Source organism: Oncorhynchus nerka, linkage group LG18 (assembly GCF_034236695.1).
Source record: "Oncorhynchus nerka isolate Pitt River linkage group LG18, Oner_Uvic_2.0, whole genome shotgun sequence".
Lineage (NCBI taxonomy): Eukaryota > Metazoa > Chordata > Actinopteri > Salmoniformes > Salmonidae > Oncorhynchus > Oncorhynchus nerka.
Genome location: NC_088413.1, coordinates 81,092,719 through 81,103,844, shown reverse-complemented (window position 1 = coordinate 81,103,844; position 11,126 = coordinate 81,092,719). Strand labels below are relative to the sequence as shown.

Below are 11,126 nucleotides of genomic sequence, written 5' to 3'. Positions count from 1 at the left end.
AGGACTGTGTGTCTGGGAATCCGGTCCTATAACTAGGACTGTGTGTCTGGGAATCCGGCCCTATAACTAAAATAACATAATGTGGGACTCTGTGCCATTCATACAAACTCTGATAAGGTTATCGAATGAATCAAAATGGTGAAAGAATGAATCAATATGGTGTAAGAATGAATCAATATGGTGTATGTAAGAATGACTCAATATGGTGTATGTAAGAATGACTCAATATGGTGTATGTAAGAATGACTCAATATGGTGTAAGAATGAATCAATATGGTGTATGTAAGAATGAATCAATATGGTGTATGTAAGAATGAATCAATATGGTGTAAGAATGAATCAATATGGTGTATGTAAGAATGAATCAATATGGTGTAAGAATGAATCAATATGGTGTAAGAATGAATCAATATGGTGTATATAAGAATGAATCAATATGGTGTATATAAGAATGAATCAATATGGTGTACGAATGAATCAATATGGTGTAAGAATGAATTGCGTCTTTTTGGTACAGTATGTTATGTTGGGCTATATGGTCCCTACTTCGTCGAAGGGAAATGACGATATTAATTTGCCTCGAACTCTAGGACCTGGGTTAGTGTACTGTTGTTGTCTTTACACTGGTTAATATCATAGAGAAAAGCACCAATTGTCCTGGTGCAAAACATGGCAATGAGGTAAAGCAATAAAAACATCTTTCCACCACAGATCAACAATCATAAGAGGGAGGGACTACTAATCTAATCTCACAGAGCCAGTCGAGAGGCTCAGAATCTGGTATGATAAGGTACAGGGCTGCCCAGCCCTCTTCCTGGAGATCTACTGTCCTGTAGGTTTTCAGCCCAACCCTCTTCCTGGAGATCTACTGTCCTGTAGGTTTTCAGTCCAACCCTCTTCCTGGAGATCTACTGTCCTGTAGGTTTTCAGCCCAACCCTCTTCCTGGAGATCTACTGTCCTGTAGGTTTTCAGTCCAACCCTCTTCCTGGAGATCTACTGTCCTGTAGGTTTTTCAGCCCAACCCTCTTCCTGGAGATCTACTGTCCTGTAGGTTTTCAGCCCAACCCTCTTCCTGGAGATCTACTGTCCTGTAGGTTTTCAGTCCAACCCTCTTCCTGGAGATCTACTGTCCTGTAGGTTTTTCAGCCCAACCCTCTTCCTGGAGATCTACTGTCCTGTAGGTTTTCAGTCCAACCCTCTTCCTGGAGATCTACTGTCCTGTAGGTTTTTCAGCCCAACCCTCTTCCTGGAGATCTACTGTCCTGTAGGTTTTCAGTCCAACCCTCTTCCTGGAGATCTACTGTCCTGTAGGTTATCAGTCCAACCCTCTTCCTGGAGATCGACTGTCTTGTAGGTTTTCAGTCCAACCCTCTTCCTGGAGATCTACCGTCCTGTAGGTTTACAGTCAAGGTCTGGTATAATATATTAGAACAAACCAACTCTGTAGTAGTAAAGTCTGACACGCGACATTAGGAGGCGACAAGATCTTTGATACAGTTTGCAACATCTACTATGTTTTACTCCCATTGTTGAAGGTTGGAAACGAGGCTTTTCAGAACAACAACAAACTCACTGTCCACGGCACATCTGAAACTAGACCTACACTTTGTTCATTATAATGGTAAATTGCTTGGTTCAGACAAAAGGCTGATTATTGGGTTATTGAAGGCAGTAGAACAGAGATCCTCCATTTCATGAGGGGAAAAAAACCTACCGAGATGTCTGTGAATAACTTTAAATGCAAATGGAACCAATTCTGGGGATGATTCCACCAACTAGCCGACATATGTTCTGTTCGATCCCTTGTTATGAAAATAACAGGACACGACTTGACAGATATCATTGTCGTTTACAAGCAGTGGTGGGGACAGATAGATGAGGATAGAGGAGAGAGAGAGATGGGACAGACAGATGAGGATAGAGGAGAGAGAGAGATGGGACAGACAGATGAGGATAGAGGAGAGAGAGAGATGGGACAGACAGATGAGGATAGAGGAGAGAGAGAGATGGGACAGACAGGTCCAGCCTGGAGCTGTCTGTAGTTGCCAGTCTCGCCTGTATCCCCATACATCCCTGGAGTAAAATCCACTGTCTGTTCTCTGCCGAAATAGTGGCAGAGGTTGAGCTCTTGATCCATCTCTGGTCTGAACAGCTGGGCGTGACAATTGGGAGATGTTACCCCAAATCTGGATGTGTCTCACGTGAAGAGCTGCGGTCTGGACATTTCCCCACGAAGTCTGGCACTCGTTCACTTCGCATCTGTTTTGGGATTTGAGTCACAAATGAGAGAATAACAAAGTATGTAGCTAGTAGCTGGTAGCTAGCTACATATCATTATGCTATGTAGCTAGTAGCTGGTAGCTAGCGACATATCATTATGCTATGTAGCTAGTAGCTGGTAGCTAGCGACATATCATTATGCTATGTAGCTAGTAGCTGGTAGCTAGCTACATAGCATTATGCTATGTAGCTGGTAGCTAGCTACATATCATTATGCTATGTAGCTAGTAGCTGGTAGCTAGCTACATAGCATTATGCTATGTAGCTAGTAGCTGGTAGCTAGCTACATATCATTATGCTATGTAGCTAGTAACTGGTAGCTAGCGACATATCATTATGCTATGTAGCTAGTAGCTAGCTACATAGCATTATGCTATGTAGCTGGTAGCTAGCTACATATCATTATGCTATGTAGCTAGTAACTGGTAGCTAGCGACATATCATTATGCTATGTAGCTAGTAGCTGGTAGCTAGCTACATAGCATTATGCTATGGCTGAGAAGACCTTTGTCAAATGCTGGACAGGTTCTTGCACTGTCAGAGATGATCTTGTCTAGAAGCTGGAGAGGCAGCCTGTGGATGGACAAACATACATACCCCATTCAAAATATAGCTAGGACATTTATTTATATATAAATATAGCTAAGAAAATAGGTAGCTGTTTTTAAATTGCACAAACGACCTTCCACAAATGTGATCCAAATGAGCTATTATGGCAAACAACCTGTGGCACATTAGAGAGGAATACAACGGCAACCAATAATTTGTGCTACATACGTTTAGTGTTAGCTAGCTAGCTATTGTGGCTACCCCATTCATAGTCGCTAACTGCTTTAGCACGTATTGACGATAGTATTTTCTGGCCAGGGGAATTTTGTTTACATCCCCGACGCTCACTTTGAACTTTATAACGCATCGCTTGTGGCACGGTTTTGGAAACATAAGGAACGTATATTTTATATCAACGAGAAATTATATACAGTACCAATCAAAGGTTTGGACACACCTACTCATCCAAAAGGTTTTTCTTAATTTTTTACTATTTTCTACATCGTAGAATACTAGTGAAGACGTGTTATTTCATAATTTTGACATATGGAATCATGTAGCAACCTAAAAGTGTTAAACAAATCAAATTATATTTTAAATTCTTCAAAGTACATTTTGGCTGATTTTCCTTCACTCTGTGATCCAACTCATCCCAAACCATCTCAATTGTGTTGACGTCGGGTGATTGTGGAGGCCAGGTCATCTGAAGCAGCACTCCATCACTCTCCTTCTTCCCTTTACAACTGACTAGGTATCCCCCCCTTTCCCTGTACAACTGACTAGGTATCCCCCCTTTCCCTGTACAACTGACTAGGTATCCCCCCCTTTCCCTGTACAACTGACTAGGTATCCCCCTTTCCCTGTACAACTGACTAGGTATCCCCCCTTTCCCTGTACAACTGACTAGGTATCCCCCCCTTTCCCTGTACAACTGACTAGGTATCCCCCCTTTCCCTGTACAACTGACTAGGTATCCCCCCCTTTCCCTGTACAACTGACTAGGTATCCCCCCTTTCCCAACTGAATGTACAACTGACTAGGTATACCCCCTTTCCCTGTACAACTGACTAGACTAGTATCCCCCTTTCCCTGTACAACTGAATAGGTATCCCCCTTTCCCTGTACAACTGACTAGGTATCCCCCTTTCCCTGTACAACTGACTAGGTATCCCCCCTTTCCCTGTACAACTGACTAGGTATCCCCCTTTCCCTGTACAACTGACTAGGTATCCCCCTTTCCCTGTACAACTGACTTTCCCTGTACAACTGACTAGGTATCCCCCTTTCCCTGTACAACTGACTATCCCCCTTTCCCTGTACAACTGACTAGGTATCCCCCCTTTCCCTGTACAACTGACTCCCTTTCCCTGTACAACTGACTAGGTATCCCCCTTTCCCTGTACAACTGAATGAGGTATCCCCCTTTCCCTGTACAACTGACTAGGTATCCCCCCTTTCCCTGTACAACTGAATAGGTATCCCCCTTTCCCTGTACAACTGACTAGGTATCCCCCCTTTCCCTGTACAACTGAATAGGTATCCCCCCTTTCCCTGTACAACTGACTAGGTATCCCCCCCTTCCCTGTACAACTGACTAGGTATCCCCCCCCTTTCCCTGTACAACTGAATACCCCCTTTCCCTGTACAACTGACTAGGTATCCCCCTTTCCCTGTATCCCCCCCTTTCCCTGTACAACTGACTCCCCCCTGTACAACTGACTAGTACAACTGACTATCCCCCTTTCCCTGTACAACTGACTAGGTATCCCCCTGACTTTCCCTGTACAACTGACTAGGTATCCCCCCCTTTCCCTGTACAACTGACTAGGTATCCCCCCTTTCCCTGTACAACTGAATAGGTATCCCCCTTTCCCTGTACAACTGACTAGGTATCCCCCCTTTCCCTGTACAACTGACTAGGTATCCCCCCTTTCCCTGTACAACTGACTAGGTATCCCCCCCTTTCCCTTTCCTCTATGCTTCACGGTGGGAACCACACATGCAGAGATCATCCGTTCACCTTCTCTGCGTCTCACAAAGACATGGCGGTTGGAGCCCAAAATCTCACATTTGGACTCATCAGACCAAAGGACAGATTTCCACCGGTCTAATGTCCATTGCTTGTGTTTCTTGGCCCAAGCAAGTCTCTTCTTATTATTGGTGTCCTTTAGTAGTGGTTTCTTTGCCGCAATTCGACCATGAAGGCCTGATTCCCACAGTCTCCTCTGAACAGTTGATGTTGAGATGTGTCTGTTACTTGACCTCTGTGAAGCATTTATTGGTCTTTTACCAAATAGGGCTATCTTCTGTATACCACCCCTACCTTGTCACAACACAACTGACGCATTTAGGAAAAAAATTCCACAAATTTACTTTGAACAAGGCACACCTGTTAATTGAAATGCATTCCAGGTGACTACCTCATGAAGCTGGTTGAGAGAATGCCAAGCGTGTGCAAAGCTGTCATGAAGGCAAAGGGTGACTACCTTGAAGAATCTCAAATACATTTAGATTTGTTTAACACTTTTTTGGTTACTACATGATTCCATGTGTGTTATTTCATAGTTTTGATGTCTTCACTATTATTCTACATTTTTTTTTAAAGTCTAATAAATCAATTGAATACACACCATCACAATAAATGATGTACTTATTTTAGGCAGGTCTAAAGAAACATTATGATATGAAGGAAATGTGTTTCAGAAGAACATAATGAGTTGGCCTACTGTACATTATATGGCTATGCACCATGCCATAGGCTGTTGGTTTGTTCATTTAGCAGACAAGAAGAATTAGCTGAATAGGATATTTCTCCCATCCAGGAGCGAGTGAGCATATGAAGCAGGTCATATACATTCGATTTAGAGTTATTTGGCAACTTTAGCTGTGAATGATACAAACCTTAACATGTTTAAGACATTCTAATGCAGGAACAAGTGTGATGATTGAGAGGGGCGGTACAGGTGTTTATGATGCTAATGATCTGTTTCCGTTTCTACGGTTGTGACTAGACGGAGTAGGTCTACAGCTCCAAAGTGGCCGCGTCGGGGACAACAGTTGTTGACAACCGTAGCGTTGTCGCTAAGCCTAACCCTTTTCTTAACCTTAACCTCAATTCTCCCAAGCCACTACGTTAATTCACCTAACCTGTTAAAAGGAATTATCCTAACCTACTTTATAAAACGAACCATCTGCCCTGACATACCATCAGTATTACCACACAGGAATGCGCACACATGTACGAAAACCCCAAATTGAGGGCCGCAATCATATTATTATCTCGCAGATGGCTACATAAGTAAACAAAGGACTGCCCAGCAAAAACTGGTCATCCAACAACCCTTACGTGTTAATCCTATTTTAATCATTAAGATACTCACAGAAACTCTTCAAAGACCCAACATTATTCAGTAAATGCTATATTCCGGGGGGGGGGGGGGAGGTCCGTATTTGACACCCCCTTGCGACCTCTTACGAGAACCAGTTCTACGATTTTTTTTTGCCCCCAGCCGTCTGACTGCGCTTTACGGAGATTGCGCTGTTGAACTGTCACACAAATCCTAAAGCCCTCCCCTCAATTTTCCTCCCATTAAAAATACTGTAATTATGTTAAAAAATTAAAAAACGTCTGAAACTAGATTGCCAGCATACTGGTGTTGACGAGAGAGAAAACAACTGTAGGGGGAGGTTTTCTTTTGCACTGTTCGACCAATCCAATGGAGAAGTTAATATGGAGTCCTTGATAACACAGAGTTTTTAAAGCCAGAGGCGCAACATCGCGGTACTTCCGGGAACACTTGCGAAACAGACCAGATCGGTGTTTGAGAAGTCAATGAGAGAAGTGAACAATTCTTCCTTCGACAACTAAAAGGCACAACCTACATCCAAGCCAATGTCATATACGTAGTTCAACGTGTTATTACTCCAACCTCGAGAAGGTTAAACAAGCATAAAAAAACTGACACGTTTTCATTTTCGTTAAAAATTTTTTAAAACTTTATACAGGAGTGCCTTTTGATTTGACGTCATGCACATGCGCAGTTCGGCGATATATAGGACCGTTAGACCCAATGACGTGTTTCTACGCATGAGCTTTTTTCTTTTGCCTGCCAAGGTCGCCATGTGTGATCGGATAAGCAGTTTTCGCCTGTCTTCATACCAAAGATGTGTATATATCTAACCTAAGAGACCACAGCCTGTCCACTTCCAAATATAAAAAAATGTCATAGTGGGGCAGAATTATTTATTATTTATTTATCTTGCACCCCAGTATCTCTACTTGCACATCCATCTTCTGCATTGTAATTACTTCACCACCATGGCCTATTTATTGCCTTTACCTCCCTTATCTTACCTCATTTGTACACACTGTAAATATACCTTTTCTACTGTATTATTGGCTGTTTGTTTACTCCATGTGTAACTCTGTTGTTTGTGTCGAACTGCTTTGCTTTATTCTTGGCCAGGTCGCAGTTGTAAATGAGAACTTAGTCTCAACTATCCTACCTGGTTAAATAAAAAAATAAAGGTGGGCAGAGCCAAGCACCAGCTAGTGAGATCCTATAGGCGCGTTGTAGCATTTATTTGCATTTTTACGGTAGGGAACGCCTACTATGTGAAGTGCGCCCGTGACGTAACTAAATTTGCCTTCGGACTTCTAAACCACGTATTTTTTTTTTTTTTTTTTACTTTGGCAAAGAGTCAATTTTCTAGACAGATCAATCTGGCTATATCTTCTCTGCTGCTCACTGGGCTTCCAACATATTTGGTAGTGTGAGTAGAAACGCCAACCAGATGCTACATTAGCTCATTTGAGGCTTTTATTTGATTTAAACTTTTATTTAACTAGGCAAGTCAGTTAAGAACATATTCTTATTTACTATGACGGCCTACCCCTCGGACGACGCTGGGCTAATTGCGCGCCGCACTACGGGACTCCCAATCACGGCCGGTTGTGATACAGCCTGGAATCGAACCAGGGTGTCTGTTGTGACACCTCAAGCACTAAGACCGCTGCGCCACTCACGAGTCCATTGCTAAGCTTAGTACAATAATACAATTTGATATTAGGCCATCCAAAATGAAACAAACATAACATTTCATTTTGAGCAAGCATGGCACATATGTTTTATTTAAATCAAATCATATTTTTTTAATACAATTTTGTCCTAACATTTCACAAGATAAAATATATATATATATTATAGTACATTTGACTTTGATGATCACATTTTGATTAATAAAAACTGATGAAAAAGAAAATATCTACTTCCAGTATCAAGGAGCAGCTGGAAGCTATACAATTGTTATCATTTGAAAAAAAGACAGACCCACAAAACACATAGCTTAATGTTCTGTAATATATTAACATTTTACTGGGTCAATTAACATAAGCAGAAATCAAATTCTAATATTTTTTTCCCCCTTCAACTCTCCATCAGAAGTACCTGGAACTAACCTGATGATCAGCAAAACGATGAAAGACATTGTACAGTGTGTAATGTTATTAATACAAGGCTACAATATATCTAGGTTGATTCACAATGAGTCTTAAAATGTTCTATTGATCATGGACAGACCGCTGTGTGTGCGTGTGTACGTAGACTGGTTCTGAGCCTCTGCACCATACAGTCACGAGACCAGAGAGGATCAGGGCTAGGTCTGATGCAGTCGAAAATGAAGGTTGTTCCAAATGGCACCGTATTTTCCCAGGATTAGAGGGAGAGGAGACCCCTCTGGTCTAAAGTAGTACACGATCTAGCTATCTATATAAATCTATATCTATATATATATCTATATAGAGAGAGAATAGGGTGCCATTTGGGAAATGGCCAGTTGACTTGCAGTAACTAGGTAGGTTGACCCGTAAGATAAAATAAAAACATGATCATTTGGTTCTCATTTAACCCATATGATATTGACAGATGGGAGACAAAAACATGAACCCGACAAAAATAAAATAGTGTCTGTGTCTATTAATAGTGAGAGACGCCAAGCTCCAATTGCCAGAGACTGAGACAGCTCAGGGGTCTGTCCCAAACAGCACCCTATTCCCTACATAGTGCACACTCCTGTCGACCAGAGCCCTATTCCCTACATAGTACACACTCCTGTCGACCAGAGCCCTATTCCCTACATAGTGCACACTCCTGTCGACCAGAGCCCTATTCCCTACATAGTGCACACTCCTGTCGACCAGAGCCCTATTCCCTACATAGTACACACTCCTGTCGACCAGAGCCCTATTCCCTACATAGTACACACTCCTGTCGACCAGAGCCCTATTCCCTACATAGTGCACACTCCTGTCGACCAGAGCCCTATTCCCTACATAGTGCACACTCCTGTCGACCAGAGCCCTATGGGAATCCTATGGCACCCAGTCAAAATGAATTCTCCGTTATAAGGAAGAGAGTGCCTTTTAGGAAGCAGCCTCGTTTTAGAAAAACAAGTCGTAGCTCAGTGAAGAGGAAGGGACATCGATTCTCGTTAGCGTTAACAACCCCCATGCATGTTACTGTCATATATCTGCATATTCATTCTGACAAAGAAAACAGCAACACGTTTTCCTCGTCATGGAATTGATAAGTTAGTTTAAATAAGAGGCTAAATTTGGCCTGTTCTGCCCTGGCTAACAATACATCATAATAACAAAGATACCTTTACAATTACATGGAACGACATCTAACAAACAGGTGGAAAGGTGGTATAAACGCAGAGCCTTGGTAATAACCACAGGTCTACTTCCACAAGGAGTGGTCTAAACCATAAGGTTCCATCTCTGTGAGAAGCCGTAGTCGTGACAACAACATAAAGAAACACCAAGGCACGCAAGTACTCCCTTTAGTTTACAGAGCGGTACAAGGCAGAACAGACAAGAGACTAAATAATACTAACTATAAAATGTTATCTAACAAACCCTTGGTCAGCAAAAGACCATAGTACTGTATGGAGGAGGAGGGGTCAGAGAGAGGGAGGGGCTAGTACTGTATGGTAGAGGGGTCAGAGAGAGGGGATAGTACTGTATGGTAGAGGAGGAGACAGAGAGAGGGAGGGGATAGTACTGTATGGAGGAGGAGGAGACAGAGAGAGGGAGGGGATAGTACTGTATGGAGGAGGAGGGGTCAGAGAGAGGGAGGGGCTAGTACTGTATGGAGGAGGAGGGGTCAGAGAGAGGGAGGGGCTGGTACTGTATGGAGGAGGAGGGGTCAGAGAGGGAGGGGATAGTACTGTATGGTAGAGGAGGAGACAGAGAGAGGGAGGGGATAGTACTGTATGGAGGAGGAGGGGTCAGAGAGAGGGAGGGGCTAGTACTGTATGGTAGAGGGGTCAGAGAGGGGGATAGTACTGTATGGTAGAGGAGACAGAGAGGGGGATAGTACTGTATGGAGGAGGAGGGGTCAGAGAGAGGGAGGGGCTAGTACTGTATGGAGGAGGAGGGGTCAGAGGGGAGGGGATAGTACTGTATGGAGGAGGAGGGGTCAGGAGGGAGGGGCTGGTACTGTATGGAGGAGGAGGGAGAGGGAGGGGATAGTACTGTAGAGAGGGGAGGGGCTAGTGCTGTATGGAGGAGGAGGGGTCAGAGAGGGAGGGGCTAGTACTGTATGGAGAGAGGGAGGGGTCTGTAGGAGGGAGAGAGGGGAGGGGATAGTACTGTATGGAGGAGGAGGGGTCAGGAGGGTCAGAGAGGGAGGGGCTAGTACTGTATGGAGGAGGGGTCAGGGGTCAGGGGGAGGGGCTAGTACTGTATGGAGGAGGAGGGGTCAGAGAGGAGGGGCTAGTACTGTATGGAGGAGGAGGGGTCAGGAGGGAGGGGCTAGTACTGTATGGAGGAGGGGTCAGAGAGGAGGGGCTAGTACTGTATGGAGGAGGGGGGGTCAGAGAGGGGAGGGGCTAGTACTGTATGGAGGAGGAGGGGTCAGAGGGGAGGGGCTAGTACTGTATGGAGGAGGGGGGTCAGAGAGAGGGAGGGGCTAGTACTGTATGGAGGAGGGGGTCAGAGAGAGGGGATAGTACTGTATGGAGGGGAGGGTACTGTATGAGGAGGGGTCAGAGAGAGGGAGGGGCTAGTACTGTATGGAGGAGGGAGTACTGTATGGAGGGGAGAGAGGGCTAGTACTGTATGGAGGAGGAGGGGTCAGAGGGGTCTGTATGGAGAGGAGGGGTCAGAGAGAGGGAGGGATAGTACTGTATGGAGGAGGAGGGGTCAGAGAGGGGAGGGGCTAGTACTGTATGGAGGAGGGGTCAGAGAGAGGGGATAGTACTGTATGGAGGAGGAGGGGGGGATCAGAGGAGA

The 11,126-nt window shown here is 44.2% G+C and overlaps 1 long non-coding RNA gene across 1 annotated transcript; it reads right to left on the bottom strand.

Moving 5' to 3' along the window:
- Window positions 1-521: 521 nt before the first annotated feature.
- LOC135561933 (uncharacterized) lies at window positions 522-6,665 on the bottom strand. The gene is made up of 2 exons (XR_010459815.1): window positions 6,211-6,665; window positions 522-2,854 (listed from the first exon to the last, which is right to left on the bottom strand). It is a non-coding gene; the product is annotated as an uncharacterized LOC135561933 (long non-coding RNA).
- Between the last annotated feature and the right edge of the window lie 4,461 nt (window positions 6,666-11,126).